The sequence below is a fragment of the Macrotis lagotis genome, chromosome 8, assembly GCF_037893015.1.
Source record: "Macrotis lagotis isolate mMagLag1 chromosome 8, bilby.v1.9.chrom.fasta, whole genome shotgun sequence".
Taxonomy (NCBI): Eukaryota; Metazoa; Chordata; class Mammalia; order Peramelemorphia; family Peramelidae; genus Macrotis; species Macrotis lagotis.
Genome location: NC_133665.1, coordinates 13,069,270 through 13,093,432, shown reverse-complemented (window position 1 = coordinate 13,093,432; position 24,163 = coordinate 13,069,270). Strand labels below are relative to the sequence as shown.

At 39.4% G+C, this 24,163-nt stretch overlaps 1 protein-coding gene across 3 annotated transcripts in view; it reads left to right on the top strand.

Moving 5' to 3' along the window:
- Positions 1 to 24,163, top strand: part of EMP2 (epithelial membrane protein 2) — a 75,153-nt gene that overhangs the window by 28,395 nt on the left and 22,595 nt on the right. Inside the window, exon 1 of one of the 3 annotated variants that reach the window (XM_074196388.1) lies at positions 18,534 to 22,131. The exons of the other annotated variants lie outside the window; for them this stretch is intronic. The gene's annotated coding sequence lies outside the window, so the exon portion shown is untranslated. Of the gene's footprint in view, positions 1 to 18,533; positions 22,132 to 24,163 lie in introns of those variants that run through there. 3 annotated transcript variants of the gene reach the window in all.

The following is a 24,163-nucleotide window of genomic DNA, read 5'->3' as shown; positions in this document are numbered from 1 at the left end:
GATAATAGATATATTTGTATTATAAATATGTATACACACACACACACATATACGAGATATAGGAGATATCGTCTAGTCAGAATGACCTGAGTTCAAGGTCTGCCTCTGATGAATACCTTCTGTGTGACCCTGGACACTGATCTTGACAATTCTCTAAAACTGTAAAGGCCTACCAGTTGTTGACCTGCACTGATGGAAGGAAGGATTTGTCTTACAGAGAGTCCCTTACATTAAGAATTCTCAAAATGTGGTTCAGGGATCTCTGGGAGTCCCTAACAAAGTAAAAAATATTTTTCAAAATAATATTAAGGCATTTTAATTTCAAAAAATAGTAAATATCTCTAAATATAACCCTTATGAATAAAGATCTTTGGGATATCTCAATAAAATTTAAGAATGTAAAGTGCTTCTGAAACCAGAAAGTTTGAAATCTCCTGGTTGTCCAGGTCTGGACAAAAGCAAACCAATAAATCCCACATTGTATATGCACTTAGATCCATATATTCACAAAGATTCATATATCTAGATGTATATGCCTTTGACTATGAATTCTCCTCTCTCTCTCTCTCTCTCTCTCTCTCTCTCTCTCTCTCTCTCTAGTTTTTGTAAGGCAATGGGGTTAAGTGGCTTGCCCAAGGTCATACAGCTAGGTATATTATTAAGTGTCTGAGGCCATATTTGAACTCAGGTACTCCTGACTCCAGGGCTGGTGTTCTATCTGCTGTACCACCTAGCTGCCCCGACTATAAATTCTTAATGATCTCCTGGTATATTATCTAATTTGTAGATCCTGTAGATCCTGTTTTTCATTCTCAGAATTATCTTAGTTGCTTCATCTCCAATACACCCTGTTGGTGTAAGTGCAGAGAAAACCTCTCATTTTCACATTAAGTCAAGTTAGATTTGATGAAGGAAGGAAACTGACTAAGATAACTTACATTAAAGTCAAGAGAAATGACTTGGATTTCTGGGTACTTTGGGAATCTTGTTTTGAGAGTCAGTGAGGCAGTTCTTTACACTGTGTGTGTGTGTGTGTGTGTGTGTGTGTGTGTGTGTGTGTGTGTGTGTAGATGTACACAGTTTGTGGCTGTGTCCAGTGTTCCCATTCCTCTACAACAAGTTATAAAGCATCTAGCAATAGTATTAACTTCAATTTGGGGGTAAAATTTCAGATTGACAATTATTGGCCATAGAGAATGAGAGGGCACCAGCATCAGCCTAGAAATATCCACTTGGTAATGGGGAATCGGGGATCTGGGGATCAGAATGCAAGGATCTGAGGGAGTGGAACTACAGTTGGGTTCATGTTGAGGGGTGGGAGTACAGGGTGTATGGTTGGGGCCCTTAAACTTTTTTGTGTCATGGACCCCTTTGGCAGTCTGTGAAACCTATGGCCCTCTTCTCAGAAATGTTAATGCACAATTAATGTTAAGTGTATAAAATAAACTATATAAGGTTACAATGGAAACCAATTATGCTGCAATAAAGGTGTAATTTTCCCTCACTAATGTTCATGGAATACTGAAATCTAACCACAGAATATTTGGGGATCCATTCCCACCCCCCTACCCCCCCCCCCCAGCTAAGAACACCTTTGGTTTAAAGAATAACTGGGGATATAGGCACTGGCAATAACCCCTGGAAAGGAGCAACAAGCATCTGGCAGCATCAATAGAACTAGAGGCCCATTTAAGGATGTGGTTCCCGCTCCTGCAAAGCAAGAGGGGAACAGGGAAGGGGAGCCCTGGGATGGGGGGGGGCTGCCAGCTCCCCACAGAACTTATCTAAACACTACTCTGGAGCCAAGGCTGTGCAATTAGACTGGACTCTGGAGGGAAATGTTAAATGCAGTGAGAGGAGGAGGAGGAGGCATCTGGCTCTCGTTAGGAGCAAGTGAAGTGGGGAGGTGGGGAAAGGGGGGGAGTCTAAAAATATACCAGGCTGAGCTACCACCCAGGGTGTATTATGGTTGGTAATCTGATACCTGTGGGGTGGAGGGCATAAATGTGGGTAACCAAGGCATTGTTGTTCCATTTTGGGGCCTTTCTGATTCCTCTTGCAGCTGGTAGCATTTCTCCTTCTCTCTACTGTTTCATGGAGAGTAGAGAGAATCTCTTTGCCTTTGGGGTTGCCACTTCTGATCTTACTCCTAGGCCTCCAACTCTATCTTCAACACTAAAAAACTAAGCATTTGAGAAGTGGGTGTCAAATGGATTCCTAGAACCCCAATTTTTCAAGATTCAGGTCTAGTACTACTGACTTTCTGAAGTTTTTTCAGATAACCCCAGTCCTTACTCCCACCCCCCATTTATGTGTAGTCAGCAAGGAGTTAAAAAAATATATAATTATTTTTCAATATATTTATTTTGGTAATCTTGCATATTTTATTTTATGTGCTGAGTGGCATAGTGGATCGAGGTCTGGGCCTAGAGGCAGGAATATTTATCTTTCTGAATTCAAATTTGGTCTAAAACACTTAGTAGTTATATGATCCTGGGCAAGTCACTTCCCAGTTTTCTCATCTGTAAAATGAGCTGGAAAAGGAAATGGTCAACCAAACAATATCTTTGCCAAGAACTCCTCCACTCCTCATCCCCACAGTCCTGAAGAGTTGGACATGACTAAAATAACTGAACAACAAACAACAACAATTCTAAGACAAAAGGTTTTATAGACATAAACAAGGTTAAGAATGGTGTAGTTCTGGACTTGGAACCAGGAAAACATGTATATGAATTCTCCTTTTGGCACTAGTTGTATTACCTGGAAAGTCACTTAAAACCTTTGAGACTCAGTATTCTCATCTGTAGAAAGAGCTTGGACTAAATGGCATCAAAAATCCCTTCCAGGGGTGGCTAGGTGGTGCAGTGGATAGAGCACCAGCCCTAGAGTCAGGAGTACCGGAGTTCAAATCCAGCCTCAAACACTTAATAATTACCTACCTATGTGGCCTTGAGAAAGCCACTTAACCCCACTGCCTTGCAAAAAAACAAACAAACAAACAAAAACTTTAAAAAATCCCCTTCCAGATATAAATCTCTGATCATATTTTTGGTATATTTTGCTTATGCCTACATATGTACAGGTTTTGTTTCCTGTTAAATATAAGCCTCTTGAGAGTGAAACTTTCAATTTTGTCCATGCATTTTGCATAAAGCTTGAAACATCTTAGATACTAAGTAAATGGTCTTTTGATTGATTGTTGGAAACCCCAGGGAGTACTTGCTATCTCATATATTTTGGGGTACACTCTCCCCTTCTCATTTCCTCCACCTACTCAAATTTAGAGAAACTGGGTGAGAGGAAAGAGAAGGGGATCCCAGGCATTGCCAGATAGCAGCTCTCCTCATAACCCTGAGGCGACTCATGGCTGGGCAAGTCAGAGATTTAGGGGCAGCAGGTGGGGGGGAGAGGGAACACCCCAATTTGGCAACAAGGACTTATGCCAGAAGTAACCTGGGAGGAATGGAATGTGGAATGTTGCCCTTGTTTGCCCTCTTCCAGGAGGCTGGGGGAGGGGGGGAAGGGAGCAACAGCAGCAGTACACTTAGTCCTTCTATACTCTGGGAATGAACCTGGCCCCTTCTGGGTGGTGATCATAAATAATTCATGTATATATATTTAGCCCTCTTAAGATTTTCAAAACTCTTTCCCCACAACAGTTCAATGGAAGTTGTCTGATTTTAGATATGAGAAAATTGAGATCCCAAAGTAGTTGAATGACTTGCTTAAGGTCATACTGAGAGTTTCAGAGGCAAGGGTTGAACCCAGGTCCTTAAAAAGAGCCTGTGCTCTTTCTATTGTACCACCCTGCCTTCCTCTTTCCTTGACTGTCAAGAAGAGGCAATCTTGACTGGGACATCCTTTCCCCATTTTCCATGCCAAGTCTTCCCTGGACAGGGTTCCTACAACTATCCGAGGAAACACTGGTTGGTCTTTCAGGGAAATGTGGGGGAGGCAGCTAATGGCAGAAAAGTTGAGATGATATCAATCCTTCAGAAGCCTGAATGATGCCAGAATTGGAAAGACCAGAAGGGTGAGGAGAGACCTTTGTCTTCCTTATCTTATCTTCTGGAGATAATAGAATAGTCCTAGGTATCAAACTTCAATCTCCAAAGGATGGGATTTTTTTTTTTTTGAGATGATGCTATGGAAATAGTCTTGGAAGTAAATTCACAGACCTTGGATTTGAATCCTGGTTCTGACACTTACCTGTGTGACCTTGGACATATCTTGAGATGACTCACTGAGTCTCACTTTCCTTATCCTTGAATTGAGGGGAGGTTGGATGAGACAATTTCTAAGGTCCTTTCCTATTTAAATCTATGATTATCTGATGTGATCTGTGTGTTAAAGAGAAGGCAGATCTATTTCCTGGCAAAAGGGCAGATATTTATATCACTATGCCTTTACCCTCATTTCTTTAAAAAAAAAAGTCAAATGTGATATCTGCCGAGCTTTGATAACAATTGATAAACTGAAGTGATCAAATCTTGAGTTTGTTCTCTTGATAATTATATTCACTCATTCAATAAACTCAGACCAAGAACCCAACATTGTGTAAGATGTTGTGAGGGATAGATGTCCTACCCTCAAGGAATTTGCCAAATTTTACTCAAACTTTTGAGCAGATTTCCCTAAGAAAGAAACTTTCCAAGATCTATATTAATCCAGTGATCACAAACTACTTGGTGAATATTCTTTTTAAAAAACAACAAACACAACACCAAAAGTCTCACTGTAGTGAGTTCAGAGGGGGACTTATTTCATAGTCATGAATGTGTGTGTGTGTGTGTGTGTGTGTGTGTGTGTGTGCATGCACGTGCATGCATATGCATGTATATGTGATAATGTATTTGTGAGCCATATTTCTTAAATGATTTTCTTGAAAATATATTTGAAAAGAGCAACAATTTTCTGTGTTCCTAATATGAAGTGAGAGGGTCAATGTTGTTATTCAGTTGTTTCAGTCCTGTTCAACTCTTTGTGATCCCATTTGGGGTTTTCTTGGTAGAGATACTAAAATGATTTGCCATTTCCTTCTCCAGTTTATATTATGGATGAGGTAACTGAGGCAAACAGGGTTAAGTGATTCGCTCAGGATCATAAGTCATTAAGTGTCTGAGGACAGATTGAAACTCAGGTCTTTCTAACTCCAGATCTGGCCCCAGTACCACCTACCTGCCCAGAGAGAGGTGGATATGGAGCATATAAAAGAGGTCTGATTCATAAATGTTTGTCTTGAAGCCTAAAAATAGTTAAAATCACAACAATTTGGGGGACAGGTAATTTTAGCCAAGTCTGGCAAGTAAAGCTGAATGACATATGGAATTTGTAAGCAGACCTTCCCCCAGAAAGTGGAAATGGGTCAGTAGTCCCCTGTTTAAGTATAAACCATAGTGGGGGAGCATCCAAGGGTGTCTCTTGAAAACTCTGATCTGGGTTTTAAGCCTTGGAAATATAAGTTAGTTGAAGATTTGGAATAACTTTAGATCTAGTTGCAAGTTAATTTTTTTTAAATTACCTCTCAACTTGGAAAAAAATGTATTAGACAAGAGGGACTTATGTTAGGCACAAAGAACTTCCTGGTAGGGCCAACTGTAAGCACTGATAGATAGCTAAGGCAAAATATGGAATGCTTACTGGAGAATGGTGACTTAGGAACATGGGAGACTTGGGCTGGTAAATGAATTTGTTGCTGATAACCTTAAGAGAAAGGGATGTAGGAAAGGGGACTAGCACAATGGTTAGAGGACACATCCTGGAGTAAAGAAGACACATCTTACTGAATTCAAATTTGGCTTCAGACAATTATTAACTGGGACCCTGAGCAAGACACTAAATTTTGCCTCAGTTTCCTCATATGTAAAATGAGCAGGAGAATAAAATGGCAGGCTCTTTGCCAAGAAATCCCCCAAAAAGGGCATGCAGACTCAGACACAACTGAAAAATGTCTCAACAACATGTGAGAAATGTCTTCTTAAAAGGTCCCCCAAAATGATAGAACTTTAGGAAACTAAATCTTCATTCTCAAATCCCTTGAGAGCATTTGCTTGTGATGATTGAAGTTTAGAGGAAATAGCTTTTACTATGACTGAAACTTGGGAAAAAGTAAGGGATTTTCCCAGTTAGTGGGGTTCTCCCATTGTGCCAATAAAGCCTGGGCTTGGTTTAACTAGCAAGATCTAGCTATTATTCAAGAAGCCTCTTGGATAGATACCTTTTCAAATATACCTGCTGCCTTCTCCCCAGTCTGCATATGGCCCTGTGGCAGGGAGGAGAAGAAAGTCCTAGGCCAAGAATTCACTTAGTGCTGGGGTTCTTAGCCTACAGTCTGTGAGTTGTTTGTCACATAGTTTGGTGAATGTACAGTTATCCCTTCCCCATTGTGACTTTCCCCATAGTGGTTTTTAAATATTGTGGATTGGCATAAGAAATTCAATGGGATCTTAAGGGGGAATTTTTGGAAGCTGCAAATGACATGGGAAGTTTAGAAACTCATAAATATATGTAGAAAATTATATAATACCAATCTAAATTTTACAGTGAAATATTGTAAATGCTTCATAAAATAAAAAGAAAAAAATGCAGATTTCTTCTCCAGTACATGATGCTTAGTGAGTGTCAAAGGGAGGGCCAAAAAAATTTTACATGACCTAACTTCCATGATGTGGAAGGGATAACTTTTTCAATATAGGTAGTCTCCATTGTAATCCTATGCATTTGAAGAAACAATACACTGATAAGGTATCTCTTGGCTTTAACAGACTACTCAATGACTTCATTATATTAAAAAAAATTCTTGTTGCATGTATTAGGTACCATGTCCTGGTAGGGCCAAAAAAATGATAGAAGAGTTAGACTTCTTTTATCCTCATAGGCCTTGAGACTACCAAATAGAGGAAGAGTTAGGGAGAAGAATCATAATGGATACTGTGCAACTTGTACTGGGATGGATGGGAAATAGGGTTAAGAGATATTGTGGGGTAGTGAAAAGAGCAAAGAGTCTAAGTTAGACTCATTCCTTTAACTTTGGGGAAATCCCTATTGGTCTTAGTTTTCTCATCTGTGAAATGAACTAGATGATCTCTAAGGTCCCTTTCAGTTTTTAATCTGTGATCCAATATCAAATCTTTGAAAAAATTATATGATAGTTCAACCTAGATTGTACTTGTGTTTGTGTGTAGAATCACAGAATCTTAGAATTAAGAGACCTTAGAAGCCATTTAATCCAACTTCCTAAGGAATCCATGAATACCTTTGACAGTGTCCCATTTCAATTCAATCCTATATGCATTATTTAATTTCTGATTGAATATATCCAGTGATTGAAAACTCTTCAAAAAATTTTTTTGCTGTATGTTTAATAAATTATCATATAATATAAAATGTATTTAAAATAGTGTATTTTTCATTCTATTATCTTCTTTTACTGATATAGCCCTACTCTCCAGTCAGAGAGTCATCCTATATAACAGAGAATAAGAGGAAAAGGTGAGGGGGGGAGCAGGGGGGCTGGGGTGGAGCAGTGTAATAAAATTAATCAATCTATTAATCAAATCTTATAGTGTCTACAGTGTTTCATCGCCATAGTCCCTCCCCTCTCTCTCTCTCTCTGAAAAGAGAAGAGATGCATCCTAACATCTCTTCTTCAAGAGCAAGCTTAATCATTTTAATTCTTAAGAGTTCAGTTTTGATTTTTGTCATAGTACTGGTTCTTTGTCCTATCATGTTTAAGTACAGTTAGGTGGTACAGAGGATGGAGTGCTGACTAGCTGTGAGACTCTGATCAATCACTTAAGCTCAGTTTGCCTCAGTTTCTTCATTTGTAAAATGAGCTGGAGAAAGAAATGGCAAACCCCTATCTTTGTTAAGAAAACCCCAAATGGGATCCTGAAGAGTTTGACATAACTGAAAAACAACTGAACAATAACTCAATGGTGATAATAACAAACATCTACTTCCCAGGGATTTTGTGAGCTTCAAATGAGTAATTAAGTGTAACATAGCACAGTTCTTGGGACATAGTAAGTTGTATATAAATGTTTAGTATTGTTATTATGTGTAGAAAGTCTTCTCTTATATTGAGCTAAAAACAGCCTTTCTGCAACTTCTGCTCTTAGATTTGGAACAGAAAAAGATTTCATAGCCTGACTTTGAACTCAGGGCCTCTGATGTAAAATTCACTCATCTTTTCTAAGAGTTTTGTTTATCAACAAACTAGTTGGGATAGGGCATATATGCAGACAAATACAATGGGAATCAAAATCACAAAGTACAGTGAGAATACTGCCACCTGGAGGGATGATGCTCAGACTAATTCTGAGGTCCAGTTGCAAAAATTTTTTGAGACTTGTTAATAGACACTTCCCTGTAACTTGAGGAGCTTTTTTTGGGGTGGAGGGTAAAGAGAGAAGGGAAACATTCTGAAGCATTATATTAATGTAATTTAAGAGTATTAGCCCATTGCTTTTTTGCCTTTCCTTGTTTTTTAGTGACATGATTATATATGTAAAATTCAGCAAAAAAGTTCACTGCTTGCATTCTTTTCTGGTCATTATTATTATTTGTTAGCTTTCATATTTATTACTGAAAATAATTTTGTCATGGGGGAAAGGTTAAAAAGGATCCATTCTGGTATCAAGTAAACTAGGTTTCCCATTGCTCTTATTATTGATTCAAAACATACTTTCATATGATTATTTGTAATTTCAAAACAGTTTTCAATGCCTCCTTTGAGTACTTTTTGCTTCTGATCTCTGACCACAAATCCATCGAACCCAAATACTTTTAGTCTAGTATTTGAGAAGTATGGTGAAGGAAGATAACAGGTCAGTCTCTTTAGTCTAAGCAGAAAACCTGAGATGGGAGAATCTCATCCAAAAGTTTCCCTTCTAGGGAGGCCTAATAAATTAGATGTCAATTTTCCTACATCTTCAGCTCCTAAATTTGAAGTAAAGATCTGATATTTACTAGCTGTAGACCCTTAGGCAATTCACCTAACATCTTTTTTCTCATTTGTAATCTGAGGGTTACAGAGTTTTTGTTGTAAGAGTCAATTGAAATCACTTATGTAAAGTGCTTTGCAAGCCATGAAACTGGATATAAATTATATTATTATAATTATCATCATTATTGTTATTATTACCATCATTCTATAGTACTTAGAAGTTGTCTAAAATACCCAGCATATGTCTGTAATATATTCCTGATAGCTTAGTTCCAGACCATTTGGAACTGATGAAAGAAGAAACCTAGGGTAGAGTTTGCACCAAATCTCAAGGTTTGAGTTCTTAGTCTTCAGATTTGCCCCAAATCTTGACCATTAGTACAGTAGGTCACAGATGGTGTCATCTGTGATGTCATCTCTTTGCTATTTGGCACCTTGGCACAAGAAGCTATACAAAATCAGTGCCACTCCAGCTCAGAGATGAAGCCACCCAGGACAGCTGCACATTCTTTGGCATTGAGCTATCAGGAATTGAGGATGGGTGAAGTTCAGGGGTTGTGATTCCACCTAGGAAGCTGCAATTTTCGGGGAGAGGTTCTGTCTTTCCCTTACTATAGGAAAGGCATATGTTTCCTGCCTCACCTGCCCCAGGCTTGACAATTCCTGTTTTTTTTATTGAAATTTTATTTTATTTTTTCAATTACATGCAAAGGTAGTTTTTCAACACTCATTCATTTGCAAACTTAAGAATTTCACATCTTTCTACCTCCTTTATTTCCTTCCCCTCTCCTCAAGGCAGCCAACAGTCCGGTAAAAGTTATACATATGCAATTTTGTTTAATATATTTCCCTATTTAGTCATGTTGAAAAAGTGGAGTTAGAACCAAAGGGAAAGAAAAAAAACATGAAAAGAAAGAAAAAAACATAAAGGAATTTTTAAAAAAGTGAACATAATATATTTTGATCTACATTCAGACTCCATAGTTTTTTCTCCTGGTGTGGATGGTATTGTCCATAGCATGTTTCTCAGGGTTGTCCTTGATCTCTGAACTGCTGAGAGGAGCTTTGTCCATCATAGTTGATCATTCACAATGTTGTTGATGTGGTTCTGCTCACACTCCTCAGAATGAGTTCAAGGGTGGTTCCTTGTTTGGACTCTTGACTTTCCTTGAAGGCTGTCCACCCCAATGTAACCCCTTATTGCTCAAGAAATTTCTTTGACTTCTAGTTGTCTCTAAAATAAAATATGATTTCTTCTCTTTGGCATTTAAAGTTCTTTATTATCTGGTACCAGTCTACTTGCCAAAGATTGATTCTGAATTCTTTCTTATTCTCTAAATTTTAACCAAACTGGTTACATTCTGTCCTGGATCCTCTTCCTTTTGAATCTTTGTTTACCCTGTCCTCCATGCCTGAAATATGATCCTGCCTCATATCACTTTACTAGAATACCTCATTTTCTTTGAAGCTTAGTTCATATTCTACCTCCTAAATGAGACCTTTCCGGATGTCCTAATTATTAATGCCCTCCCTACCCAAATTCTTTATCTTTTGTTCCCCACCTCACTTACAGGTTGACAATTGATTCAAGCTCTTTGAGGGTAGGAACCTTTTTTATTTGTTTTCTCAACATCTAGCAGATAGTAGGTGTCTAACAAATGCTTTGTTAAATGAATGAATGAAAGCAGGAGAATGGTATAGTATAGCATTCCAGTGGCTAAGGCTACATTCTTTTCAGTGGAATCTGCGGGGAACAGTTATCAAGTCAGTAGACTCATGTGTATAAATGAGAGAGCCAGAGGCTCTCTGGAAGAGATCAGAGAGTCTTGTGCTAGAGCAGCTGCCACCCATCCCGCAAACATTTGGATCAATCCCAAAGAGAAGTCAAGACTCAAGAAGAATGGGCAGTGTCAGTTTTTGCCTGGGGCCTCATTGCAGAGGTCCAGAAATATTTTCTTCTGGAACAAGGAGAAGGAATGTAATATTCACCAGGACTTGCATTCATCCTCAGTCTTAAGTTTCTTGTTGTCAGTGGTGCTCTCACGTTGTTGCTTGGGACTCTGGATAAGAGAGGGGTGTAATGCCTTCCCTTCCTTAATTTTCCTATAAAGTCAGCAAGAACGAAGAATGCAGTTCTCTTCCAACAGTGTCAAGCAGCCTAGTAAAAGCTTATTGGGAGCCAATTTCATGTTACTAATGGAGTATGATTTGACAGCTACTGGAAGACATCCCTTCTTCAAAAACATTCCCTGTCCTCCCCCATGCTGGCCTCCCATGACCTGAATTTACTAGCTCTGAGTTAATCTTAGGTTAGAGGATGACAGACTAGGAGTCTAGGAACCTGGGTTCTAGTCTTACTCTATCATTTCCTGGCTATGGGACTTTGGACAGTTTTCTCATTTGCAAAAAAAAATAAGATTGATTTTTGTGACCTCTAAGGCCACATAAAACATTCTATGGTTCTCCCAAGGGCTGAGTTTCTTTTACCCCCAATGAAAGCATAGTGACCATTCACAGAAAAATACCAATACTGATCATCTTGGAAACTTTAACCTGTTTCATTTTTCTTGCCTGCATTGACATATTTCTTCTAAGGCAGCCTAATAGTTGTACACTCCTAAAGGTTTACCATATTGGTCCTGGACTTAATACAAACAGTTAATCAGCTTTAACTCTTATTGCAACTAAACTGTCTCTGCGCAGGTTAAACCAGATTGAGGGAAGCTGGCCTCAGTCTACCAGTGAATTAGGGGAATGTCTACCTCAAGACTTTCCTCAGTGGAATGGGTGAATAAGAACTCTTTGTTCCAGTGGCTATGGAGACAGAGGCAGGTTCCATGAAGTTCTTAGCACTTTGTCCCGTATTGAAGACAAATAAAGTCATCCACTGCTTCCTGGCTCATTGCCAGTCACCTTGACTTTTGTCTTGCCACTGTAATTCAAACTTTGTTTGTGATCCTATGATATTGCTACCATGTACAACTTGCCTCTGGGCAAGTTCTCCAAGGAAGAATCATTCAAGCAATTTCCTAGTGGGCAGATGTCTGGCAACTAGGTAAGATGTACACAGTGGATAGAGCCCTGGGTCTGAACTCAGAGATCTGCTTCAGAGGCTTAGTAGCTGTGTGACCCTTGGTAAGTCATTTGGTCCTGTTTGCCTCAGTTTCCTAATCTGTTAAATGGACTTGAGAAGGAAATGTCAAACCACTCATTAGAAAATTCCAGATAGAGCCACAAAGAGAGTCAAACATGATTGAAAACAATTCAGAGTGGCTAGGTGGCGCAGTGGATAGAGCACCAGCCCTGGAGTCAGGAGTATCTGAGTTCAAATCTGGCCTCAGACACTTAATAATTACCTAGCTGTGTGGCCTTGGGCAAGCCACTTAACCCCATTTGCCTTGCAAAATCCTAAAAATAAAATTAAATTAAAAAAAGAAAACAATTGAACAAAAACCTGGATTCCTTAGGTCCACTCCTGCCCCTTTCCCAGTCTGGGTCCCTATCTTCCTAGATAGCCAGTTATTTGATCTTGATCTTGAGGTTAGGGTAGTTGGAACTACACATCTTAGGGGGTCTCTTATGCTCTGGAATTCCTATTAGGGAGGTAGAAGACTTATCTCTAACTCTTCTAGTCCTCATTCATCTCCTTTTCTGTACTTGTATAGCACTCTATTTGCCACAAGACAATATACTACTTTATATTTCTCTTTGGTTCAATTTCATTTAATAGATTTTAATTAAAAATTTATGTGCGTTAGGGGCGGCTAGGTGGCATAGTGGATAAAGCACTGGCCTTGGAGTCAGGAGTACCTGGGTTCAAATCTGATCTCAGACACTTAATAATTACCTAGCTGTGTGGCCTTGGGCTAGCCACTTAACCCCATTGCCTTGCAAAAACCTAAAAAACAAAACAAAAAAATTATGTGTATTTTGGATGTCTTTTGTTTTTACAATATTATTTTTCAGTTATTCAACTTCATCCTTCCCTCTGAAAAACACAACACTGCCACCCCCATCATCACCACCACAAACCAACCATTTAATGCAATATTGTATAAGAGAAAGAGAATTGTATTTGGAGGCAGAAGACCTGAGTTAAAATTCCAGCTTTGCACTAATTGCTTATATGATCTTAGGCAATTCACTTAACCTCTTTGGATCTCAGTTTCCCCATCTGTAAAAAAGAGGAGCTTGGACTAGATGACCTTTAAGCTTCCTTCTTGGTCTAGATTTTAATCCATGTGTCCTTCCATTGCAAATCAGGAAAAGAGTTTTGCAAGCAAAACTAACTGTGACAGGTAATTGTTTCTGACAGTGTATGCAAATTTTTGCATTCTTCATCTGCAGACTTTCTACAAGAATGGAGAAGTTTCCATCACTTTTCTAGGCCAAGACCATTCATCACTATAACTCAGTATTTGGTTTCATTTTTTGAATTTCCAAAGACATTTGTCAAGTACCTACTTTGTTTAAGATACTATTTCAGGGGGGCATCTTGGTGATACAGTGGATAGAGCACCAGCCCTGGAGTCAGGAGTACCTGAGTCCAAATCTGGCCTCAGACACATAATAATTACCTAGCTGTGTGGCCTTGTGCAAGCCACTTAACCCCATTGCCTTGCAAAAACCTAAAAAAAAAGATACTATTCCAGGGTTTGAAGATTTGTATGTATGACCTTGTATAAATATACCTAGGAATACATATTCACATGAGCACACACACACACACACACACACACACACACACACACACCCTACACACATATACATACACATACTATCTCTGTTCTTAAAAAGCTAGCTGGAATTGGAAGTTGAGGGAAGAGTAAATAGGGTAAGAAAATATGTATAATACAAGGTAGGGAAAAATACAAAGTGTTCTAAGAAAATTCCAGGTGGGAAGGATCAATCAATCAAAGAAATATCTAATAAACATCTACAATGTACCAGTCAATGTGCTGAGTATCACTGTCTACTGTGGAGATCATGTCCTATGTATAAAACCTATCTCCTCATATAGAATATAAGATAAAATGTTAAAAATCATCAGATTACCAAGCTTTTTCAAGTATGTTACATGTCATAGCTAAAAATCCAAGAAAAAAACCTAAAACAAAGAGACTCTCCATTACAGTTCTGTCATTTTACAGGTGAGCAAACTAAGGGCCCAAGATTTTGAGCCACTAGCCCAAGTTCATCCAGGAAATAAAACATTATAGTTGGGAATTGAACCCAGCTTCTCTGATTCTGAAGCCAAAGATTTTTCCAGTGTACTTTATCCCTACTCTGGAATACTTTAGAGCAAGGATTCTATTTTTTTAATTGAAACTTTATTTCATTTTTCCAATTACATGCAAAAGTAGTTTTTCAACATTCATCCATTTACAAATTTGAGTTTCACATTTTTCTACCAACCTCCCCCCCCCACACACACACCATGGTCGTGAACAATTTGGTAAAAGTTATACATGTACAATTGTGTTTAACTTATTTCCTTATTAGACATTTAAAAGAGGAATTAGAACTAAGAGAAAAGAAAAAAAACCATGAGAAAGGAAAGAAGTCTTTACAAAGTGAAGAGTATGTAGAGCAGGAATTTTTAACTATGGGTTAAAAGGGGTCATGGCCCCCTTTGACATTCTGGTAAAGTCATGGATGTCTTCTCAAGGTAGTGTTTAAATTCATAAAATAAAATTCAAAGGATTATTAAGGAAATTAAGCTCCATCATAACAAAATATGAAAGGGAAAAAAAAGTGAATTCACATTTGTTTTGTGTTAAGAATCCCTACTCTAGATTCTTGCTCTGAGTGACTGTCTCATGGTTAGCCACCAGGATTCCCACTACAATTTTCCAAACAGATGATACTGACTGTAATCATTATTCAAGCTCTTCAGCTCTCTGGACTCTGTGATAAGAGCCCTTCACTGCTTGGAAGCAACTCAGATTCTTGGAATTTTAAATACTCCCAAGAGGGGTGGGAGAAGAGTAAAGAGAGATGAGAGAGGGAAATGTGAGTGTGATTGTGTGTGTGGTGTGTGTGTGTGTGTGTGTGTGTGTGTGTGTGTGTGTGAGAGAGAGAGAGAGAGAGAGAGAGAGAGAGAGAGAGAGAGAGAGAGAGTACTTTTCTCTTCTTTCCCAACATATATGTCTATGGATCTTGCCTAAGATTGGCTGCTCCCCAGGCTACAAGATTTTCCCAGGCTTCTCATAGTTGCAAATATTCTTCGTTGCTCCAGATGTGGCAGGAACAAGGACTTTTTGGTGAGGTTCCAGAAAGGAAATATAACATCCCAGAACTGGAAGGGGCCAGACTTCTAGACATAAGATAGCCAAGTCAATTTGGGGCTTCTTCACTCCTTCCTTCCCGCAGAAAGAAAATCATGGCCCCTGGGTAATGGTATCTGGAAGTAAAGAATCAAAAGATGTTAGACATAGTAGGGACTTTTAGAGATCCTCTAATTCAAACTCTTATTTTACTGAGGGGAGCACTGAAATCCAGAAATAGGAAGTAGTTCTATGGTAAGAATACTAGACTTGGAGTCTTAGGACTTGTGTACAAATTCTGGTTTTGCTACTTGTACAGGAAATAAATCATTTTCTCTCTCATACCCTATAGCTTAATAAGTTTTGCTTTTCCTCATTCTTTTTTTTATTTTAGGTTTTTTTTTCAAGGCAAATGGGGTTAAGTGGCTTGCCCAAGGCCACACAGCTAGGTAATTATTAAGTGTCTGAGCCCAGATTTGAACCCAGGTACTCCTGACTGCAGGGCCGGTGCTTTATCCACTGCGCCACCTAGCTACCCCCCTTTTCCTCATTCTTAATAACTCCATCTCCTATTTCTGTCTTTGCATTCTTTCCACTGGGGCACCTGGCTCTCTCTTGAAGTGCCACATTCACCTCTTAGAAGCCTTCATTTTCTTCATCACCCCTTACTTGAAGATTTGGGGAGGATGTCCTTCATATGTTATGCCTTCCCTAACCCCCAAAATACATATATGTATTTTATAGATATCTAGTATATAGTTATAAGTGTATTGTTGTCTCCTTTGATGGAATGGAAGACTTTTGAGGGTAAGAATCATTTCATTTTTGTATTTCCAACACACAGCACAGTTGCTGCCTAATAAATATTCACTGATGCCCTGAATTCTAAACTCATCTGATAAAAAATTTTTCTCACTGACCTCATTCTGGTTCCCTCTCCTCCTGAGTGATGATTACATTGATGCCCACTACTTAACTCCACTAAAGCTGGTGCTTCCTCACAGCCCTTTGGGGCTGATGCTAATCTTGGCCCCATGATCCTCTTAATCAGTTTCTGTGAGTATTTAGGCCCTTGTTGGCTCATTGTCACCACCTCTCTCAAACTCCTCTGATGCCAGTGACTGTGAAGGAGGGAGAGGGAAGAAGGGAAGTTCTTGAGGTTTTCTGAGGCAACCTGGGGTCAAGTATATTAGCAGATTTTCTAGTTATTGTGCCATTGTCACATTTGAGGAAAGAGAAGCTGTTAACCTGGGTGTGCCTGCTGTCTAAGAGATTACTTGAAAGCCACTAAGTGGTGTTTCCAGAATTAGTGTTATTTGAAGGTGTATGAATGGGGAACACCTCACATTTGACTCTTGCCTGACCCTTGGTAATGAGAATCCCTCTAAAATCCTTACCTCTGTCCTTGACACAGTAGGTGAACTACTTGTTTTCTTTTGGGACCAAGTGATGGAGTGTGAATAGTTCAGGAGACTCAATTACTGGGAGAGTCTCAGATGACTGTTGCTATGACAATAGTAGTAACAATAGTAGCAACCCTTAATTATCCCTTTCCATCTTAAAATTAGCCAGAAGTCATTAGCTGGTCAACAGTAACCTCATGGGGCTACCAGATGTCATCCAGAAGGACTAGACTGAATTTGGAAGTTATCCCTTTGGCAACTTCTTTCCTATCTCAGGAAAGAGCAGAGAGGCATGAGAAGAATATGGATATAGGTTTTCCTGCCTCAGCCCAGGTGTCAAAATTCAGGAAACCAGATTTTACTTGGCTCTGAGTTCCATGTGACTACCTATAGGTCACCCAAGTCAATTGTCGTTGTAGTGGAGACTTCAATAAAGTGTGACGAAAGTTCCTCATACAGAGATTGGACATCCAAACTGAAGGGGAGAATGGTATACTGTGCTGAAAACAGAATTTAATCAACAGATTAGAGAATTGCATAGAAGAAGGGGCATGACAGATTTAGGTGGCAGAATTATATCAATGAACTTAGAGTCAGGAAGTCCTGAGTTTGAATCTTGGCCCACACACTTACTAGCCATATGACCTTGACATAGTTGATTAATTCTCTTAATACTCACACCTACTTCACAGGTTGTGGTAAAGATCAAATGTCCTATATAAATGTTAAGTATTCTTATTTCCCATCCAAGCAGGGGAAGTGGTTATGTAGGTGGTAAGTAGCAGCATCAAGATCTGAACTTGTCTTTTGGTTCTAAATAATAATATAATAAAAATAATAACTAGCATTTATACTTTAAACTTTTCAAAGCACTTACAAAAAACAGGGTGCTGGATAAAGGGTCAGACCTGGAGTCAGGAAGATATCTTCCTGAGTTCAAATATGGCCATAGACACTTAGTGAATGTGTGACCTTAGGCAATTCACTTAACCCTATTTGCCTCAGTTTCCTCATTTGTAAAAATGAGCTGATGAAAGAAATATCAAACAACTCCAGTATCTTTGCTAAGAAAACCCCAAATGGGATCTGAAAATTCAAATACGGCTGAACAACAACAACTTACCTATATTATCTCATTTGATCCTCAAACCAACCCTAGGAAATCAGTACTAATACTCTCCTCATTTTATAAACAAAGAAACTGAGGCAGACAGAGGTTAGGTGACTTGTCCATGGTCACAAAGCTAGGAAGAATCTGAGAGCAAATTTGAACTCAGATCCAACCTAACTCCTGCTTTAGCACTCTAACAATGGGCCTGGATCTTTTTGCTTTTATATATGTATATATGTTTCCACTACCTCCTCCCCCTTCCCATTCTATAATGTATTCCCTTTCCTCTAGATCAGGGTTAGGGAACCTTTTTTTTTTTTTTGCCAAGGGCCATTTGAATATTTATAACATCATTTTTGCACCATACAAAATTATCAGCCTGCTGCTATATTTGATCAAGCATTTAATTAATTCACCACTAAAAAGCTCCTATAGATTCCCAAGCATATTGTTGTCATTGTTGAATTGTTTCAGTCATTTCCAACATTCTGTGACTCCATCTGGGCCATTGACTCAAATGGCATTGACACTGGAGTGCTTTACCATTTCCTTCTCCAGACTATTTTATGGATGAACAACTGAGGCAGAGTGAAGTAACTTGTTCAAGGTCACACAGCTAGTAAATGAGGTTGAATTTGAATTCATATCCTTCCAACTCCAGAGCTTGTGCTCTTTCCACTGTTGCCCCATATGTGGCAGGAAGCTAGTAGATACTAAATATTTCTTAATTGAATTGATTAGAATATGAAACAAGACCAGAAAACTTGTGGGTTTGGGAGGGAAGTATTGTGGTGGGGTGAATTTCTGGTTCTGACTAAGTCTGCAAACATATACTTCTCAGACAGCATATATCCAAGTTGGTTTGGTAAAAGTTGGTAGGTGGTGATTTGGAAGAAATAATGGATTTCATTTGGGTCTGGAACTTTGGTGAGTACACTTGAGAAAGCTTAGTTCTGGTAATTAGAAACATAGTGCTAATAAAAGTACACTCATTGATTTAACTCCTGTAAATGATTTCTAAGAAAGAGAACTTGGTGCAATAGCTACTACCTGCATTCCTTTTTCCACTATTGCTCATAAGGATTTCCAAGTGAAGGAGATGGATGCTCAGGTGTGGTCCTCCTCCATTACTGGGAACAACATGAAAGGATGTCCATGATCCTGGACTATTTGCTTCTTTGAATGATGTATAGTACAGCTATCTCCAAATTCCTGCCTCAAGTTTATCATTGAAGTACTGGAAATGTTGTTCTTGAATTAAGTCCACTTGAAAAATTAAATCACATTCAATGCTTACATTAAAAAAAAAATCACCCTACTGCCTTTTTTTTTGTTTTTCTCATCTTCCCTGTTAGATAAACTGAAATCCTGTGAATATTGCTGGGATGTTGGTTTTGGAGGGTTCTGAGTGAGCCCAGACAGGAGGTAATTAGAAAGTCGAGAGGTTTAGCCAAACACAGGGTTGTTATCCTCTTGTCTGTCCATGGAGCTGTTGTCTCCTTCCTTTACTGTGGCTAGGCTCTAGTGAGGCAGCCTGAGCCAGGGTCTCTGCCAGATGTCCTAACAAAGCCCTCGTTTGTGTTGTCTGGTGTTGTGAAGGGAAAAGGAGGGAAGCTGGTGCTGGAGAAAGCTGTGAAGCTGTTCAGAGGAGCCAGGTCTGAGGGATGGTTAGTGATGGTGACTGAGAAGGGCAAGGACCCCCAAAGTTTTCAGGCTCATTAGTTTTCAGTTGAAAATCAGGAGGCAGATGGAGCATATTTAACTAGGTCCTGGTGATGGACCAGGATAGTCTTTTTTGTCTGTTTGTTTTTTGTTTTTGTTTTGTCTTTATAACTTCTCCTTGAAGCATGGAGTAGAAGGAAGATAGAGGATGATGTGAACTCAATAAGGTAGCTATTTCCACACTCCTCATCTCATCATATTCTCCTGTTCTGGGATAATGATTGATTTTTTTTTCAACCATACACCTTATTCATTGACAAGGGACCAAGAACATACTAGAAATAGGTAGATTTCCCTTTCAGAGCTCCTCCTGCCCCAAATTTTCCACTGGTTTCTGAGGGCGGGTCAGTGAGTCAGACGGAGAATTGTTTATACATTTCCCCACTCCCACAGCTAGTAAAAGACAGAGAGAATAGGGTTTGGTTGGTTCATTCTGTGTGTGTGTGTGTGTGTGTGTGTGTGTGTGTGTGTGTGTGTGTGTGAGAGAGAGAGAGAGAGAGAGAGAGAGAGAGAGAGAGAGAGAGAGAGAAATCCTTCTGTTTTGCTTCTGAAGTGAAAATGATTCTAGATTCCCCGCACATACTCCTGTACCCTCCTTTTCAGCTTGCCTCCTGCCATTTTTCCCTTGCTTCATATGTTCATCTGCTATGGATGTAGGAAAGGCAAGAATAGGGATTCCTATCCCAAACCCCATGGGAATAAAGGACAGAGGTCAAGAAGGGACACTGCCAATAAAACCTTAGGAAGCAGCTTCAAATAAGGAAGCACCTCTTAGCAAATAAAAGGAAGCACCAGGAGTTCATGAAATTATTTTTAAATATTTTGATAATTATATTTCAATATTACTGGTTTCCTTTCCTATCCTGTGCATTTTCAAAGGTTTCCATGACACAGAAAAAAAGAGGTTAAGGGCAGAAGAGGAAGACAGATCTTCAAAGCTCTCAGATATTAAATAGGCCCAAAGACTGTTAGAGATGGATTGTGATCATTAAATTAGAGCTTGAAGGGACCTTTTAGATCATCTAATCGAACTCCTTTATTTTACGGATAAAGAAACTGAGGCTCAATGTGATGATGTGACTTATCAAGAGCTAGTAAAAGGCAGAAGCAAAAGTTAAACCCAAGTTTTCCCAACCCTAGGTCTAGCAGTCAATTCAATGTACCTCAGGGACAAGTAACATCACAATCTCTTTTAAATTGAAAGCCCTTTAGGTTAGTTAGCTTGTCTTCATTGCACCATTATATTTCTTTTTTTGGTTTGTTTTGTGTTTGGTGGGGAGGCAGTTGAGTTTATGTGACTTGCCTAGAGCTAGTGTGTCTGAGGTCAGATTTGAATTCAGATTCTCCTGACTTTAGGGCCTGCTCTATCCACTTTGTCACCTAGCTTTACAAAGTACATACAAGCCTGGGGGTCTAGCCTATATGATGTAAAGTTAGGAGTCTGAAAGGATAAATTTGAGTCCCATCTCTATTATTGTCTATCTACTGCATGGGAAATCATGTTCTCTCCTTGAATTTATCATCTTTAAATTGAAAGGTTTGCACTAAATGATCTCCAAAGTCCCTTACAGCTCAAAATTCTACAGTAGTACTCTTTGGTGATGGAAACAATGATATGATTAATGGATAAGGAAGTAGTAGACTAGAATGTAGATGTTCTCAGCATCTAAAGAAAACCATTCCTAAGAGGGTAATCCTCTCCTCATAGTAGGATCATGTAGGGACATGTGTTTGAATATGTGGAGGGGAATCTCTTACCCTCTTACCCTCTCTTCTAGCTTTCCTACCTTTTCCTTCCCCATCATTCAGTTTAGGAAGTCCTCAAGTTGAGGTTGCTTGGTTGCAACTAGCAGAAGATGAAACACAAGACTTCTGGTCATATACTGAACAGTAGAATGGAAGCTTCTTGAGGTCAAGGGTTATTGTTATTCTATCTATCTATCATCTATCTATCTATCTATCTATCTATCATCTATCTATCTATCTATCTATCTATCTATCTATCTATCTATCTATCTATCATCATAGTTCGTTATTTGTTTCTTTTTGCCCTCAGCATGTAGCACAATACCTAGCATTCTCTAAGCAGTTGAATCAAATTGAATAGTCAGAATCACCATCCATTCTTTCTGGTAATGATAACTCTCAATCCTCTGTTGGCTCCAGAGAAGAGGGGGTGCTTGAAGAGTAGAAAGGGTTGGTTTTTGTGTTCTTGACTTTCAAGGGACCCCATACCACAAACTGTTAGAAACTAGGGCTTTCTGGAGTAGGGAAGCTTCCCCTCTTCAACAGGAAACTTCGGGGGCACTGCTGACGCCTGGAGATCTGGGCAGAAGTCCAGATTCCAGACCAGGAGGCTGAGCTGAGCTGACCTTCCCCCTTCCTGCATAAAAATATAGAAGTCACTGTGGGCCTTGGAGTGCTTGGGACTGTGGGAGTGGCCGGGAGCAGGGGTGGTGGGGAGGAGCAGATTCCATGAGACTCTTAGCCTCCACAGAAGTTGAATTACCAACAGCCGGCACCAGCTTTGCCATTTCTCTCTCTGCATCTCCTCCTCTGGATAAATTTCTATTGGGTTGGCTTCCCCTTTGGTTTGGGATCCAGGCCTTCTCACTTGTTGGAACCAATCTGGTGTTGTGGATTGACCAAGCCTGGCTTCTAGACAACTAAACACTCAAGGTCTGTATTGAAAGGTTCCGAGTCCATTGTTCTCCACTGTAATCAGTTCCCGATATTAACTCTGAGCTTAAATTGAAGGAAGAGCTCCAGAGGGTGGGGATGGAAGTTGGCTGGACAGAGTGACCAAACTAACAGCATGTGCTTCTCAGGCTGGGAAGTTGTTGTGGCTCTGTAGATCTTGGAGAATTGCAAGTAACATTGTGGGAAGGGGGGAGACTAATTGTTTGGCTTCCTTTGGAGAATATCAGGAAAGATCTGAGAAATTGGAAAGTGATAATGAAAAAGGCAGCAAGACCAAAGGAAAAGAATCCATGAAAAAAAAAATCTTTAGATCACCTGCCTTATTCATTCACAAGAGAAAAGCACCCAGACCCAGGTCTCAAGGACCAAGAACTAGAAATAGGTGGGCCCCCTTCCACAGATTCTCCCCCCACCTCTTTCACTAGTTTCTGAGGGTAGATCAGTGAATCAGACACAGAATTGTTTGTGCATTTTCCCACTCTTACAACTAGGAATGGAATACAGAAAGAGAGAGAGAGAGAGAGAGAGAGAGAGAGAGAGAAAGAATATACTAAAAAGCAAATCAAACAAAACAAAACAAAAAGTTGTTCAGAACCAGTAATTAGACAAAGCCCCATCTGGGCATTTAAGGGAGCATCTGGGCCATATCAGGTCTCCCTATTTACTCCCATCACCCAAAGACCCGCCTGGCTGGGCTCTTCCAGGCAGGCCATTCTTCAGGCTGCGGGGTTGATGCAGTTCCAGACGTCACTCAGCCACAGACATTCCGTTGGGTTCTCAAGCTTTCCGCAGGCCTGCCTACACTTCCCAACAGTCACTCCCCCCACCCCCAGGCCTCCCTTGTCATTGTCACCTCCTTGGATTCTGATGCTAAGAGAATGCCAGCAACAGCCTGCAACAAAATCCATTCACTTCCGCTCCCTAGCCCTGGTTAGTCTACCCCTGGGGACTTTGGTTTCCTCATTTGAAAATGAATGGCTCATATCAGATGAATTCTTAGCTCCAACTTTCTCTGTGGTTCTATAAATGTTATGTGAAATTTAGGGTTGGAAGTTAAGAGAATTAAGATGAAATTGCAATCTGATGAAATCTTATCCTATTTTTGATGAGATAACCAAAACAAAGATCTATCTAGTGTTCTAGTTTCTGGATATCATTTTGAAGTGTGATAAATTGGAAATAATGTATATTTGTGGTTTCTAGGGGAAATGTGTCATAGTAGATGAAAAGATGGTCTTGGAGCTAAGGAGAAATAGATCCAAATTTAAGTCCTTTCACATTTACTTTTTGTGTGACCCTGGGTACCTAATTTCTCAATACTATGGGTATTTCTCTTATACTATTGATAGGTTATAGAGAAGGCAATGGACTGACTTGGGGGAAGGAGTTTCTTCACTGAGGAGTTTCCTCTATCAGTGAATTCACAAATTCAGTCCCTATTCCTATATTTTACCTAGAAGTATGTAGGGATCCTGTTAGCAACATCTTATAGATTAAGAAAATAAGAATTTTTCAATGACTTCTCTTTGCCTTAGCAATGATCTCCAGTCTTTTTTTTTAAAACCTGCTATCCCCTGACAGTAAGATATGTATATTATACATATTTATCTATATTTGGGTCAATAGACATATAGCATATGCACAGAAATATGCATGTATACATATATTTATATATGTAAATGTGTTTATATTCCAACATTTATATATATTCCAATATGCCCAATGGGAACACTATATATAACATTAGAAGTGGTGAGGAGTAGGAGGAGTTTCCCAATGATATTAATAGTTTAGTATTTATATTTTTGCCCCACGTCCTCATCTGTAAAATGAGCTGAAGAAAAAAATGGCAAGCCACTTTGGTCTCTTTGCCAAGTAAACTCCACTGGGGTCACAGAGAGTTAGACATGCCTGAAATGATCAACAACATTTATGCAACACCTTCCTTTTGCTGGGCACCCTGCCAATCACTTTACAAATATTATTTTATTTGATCCTCACAACAACATTG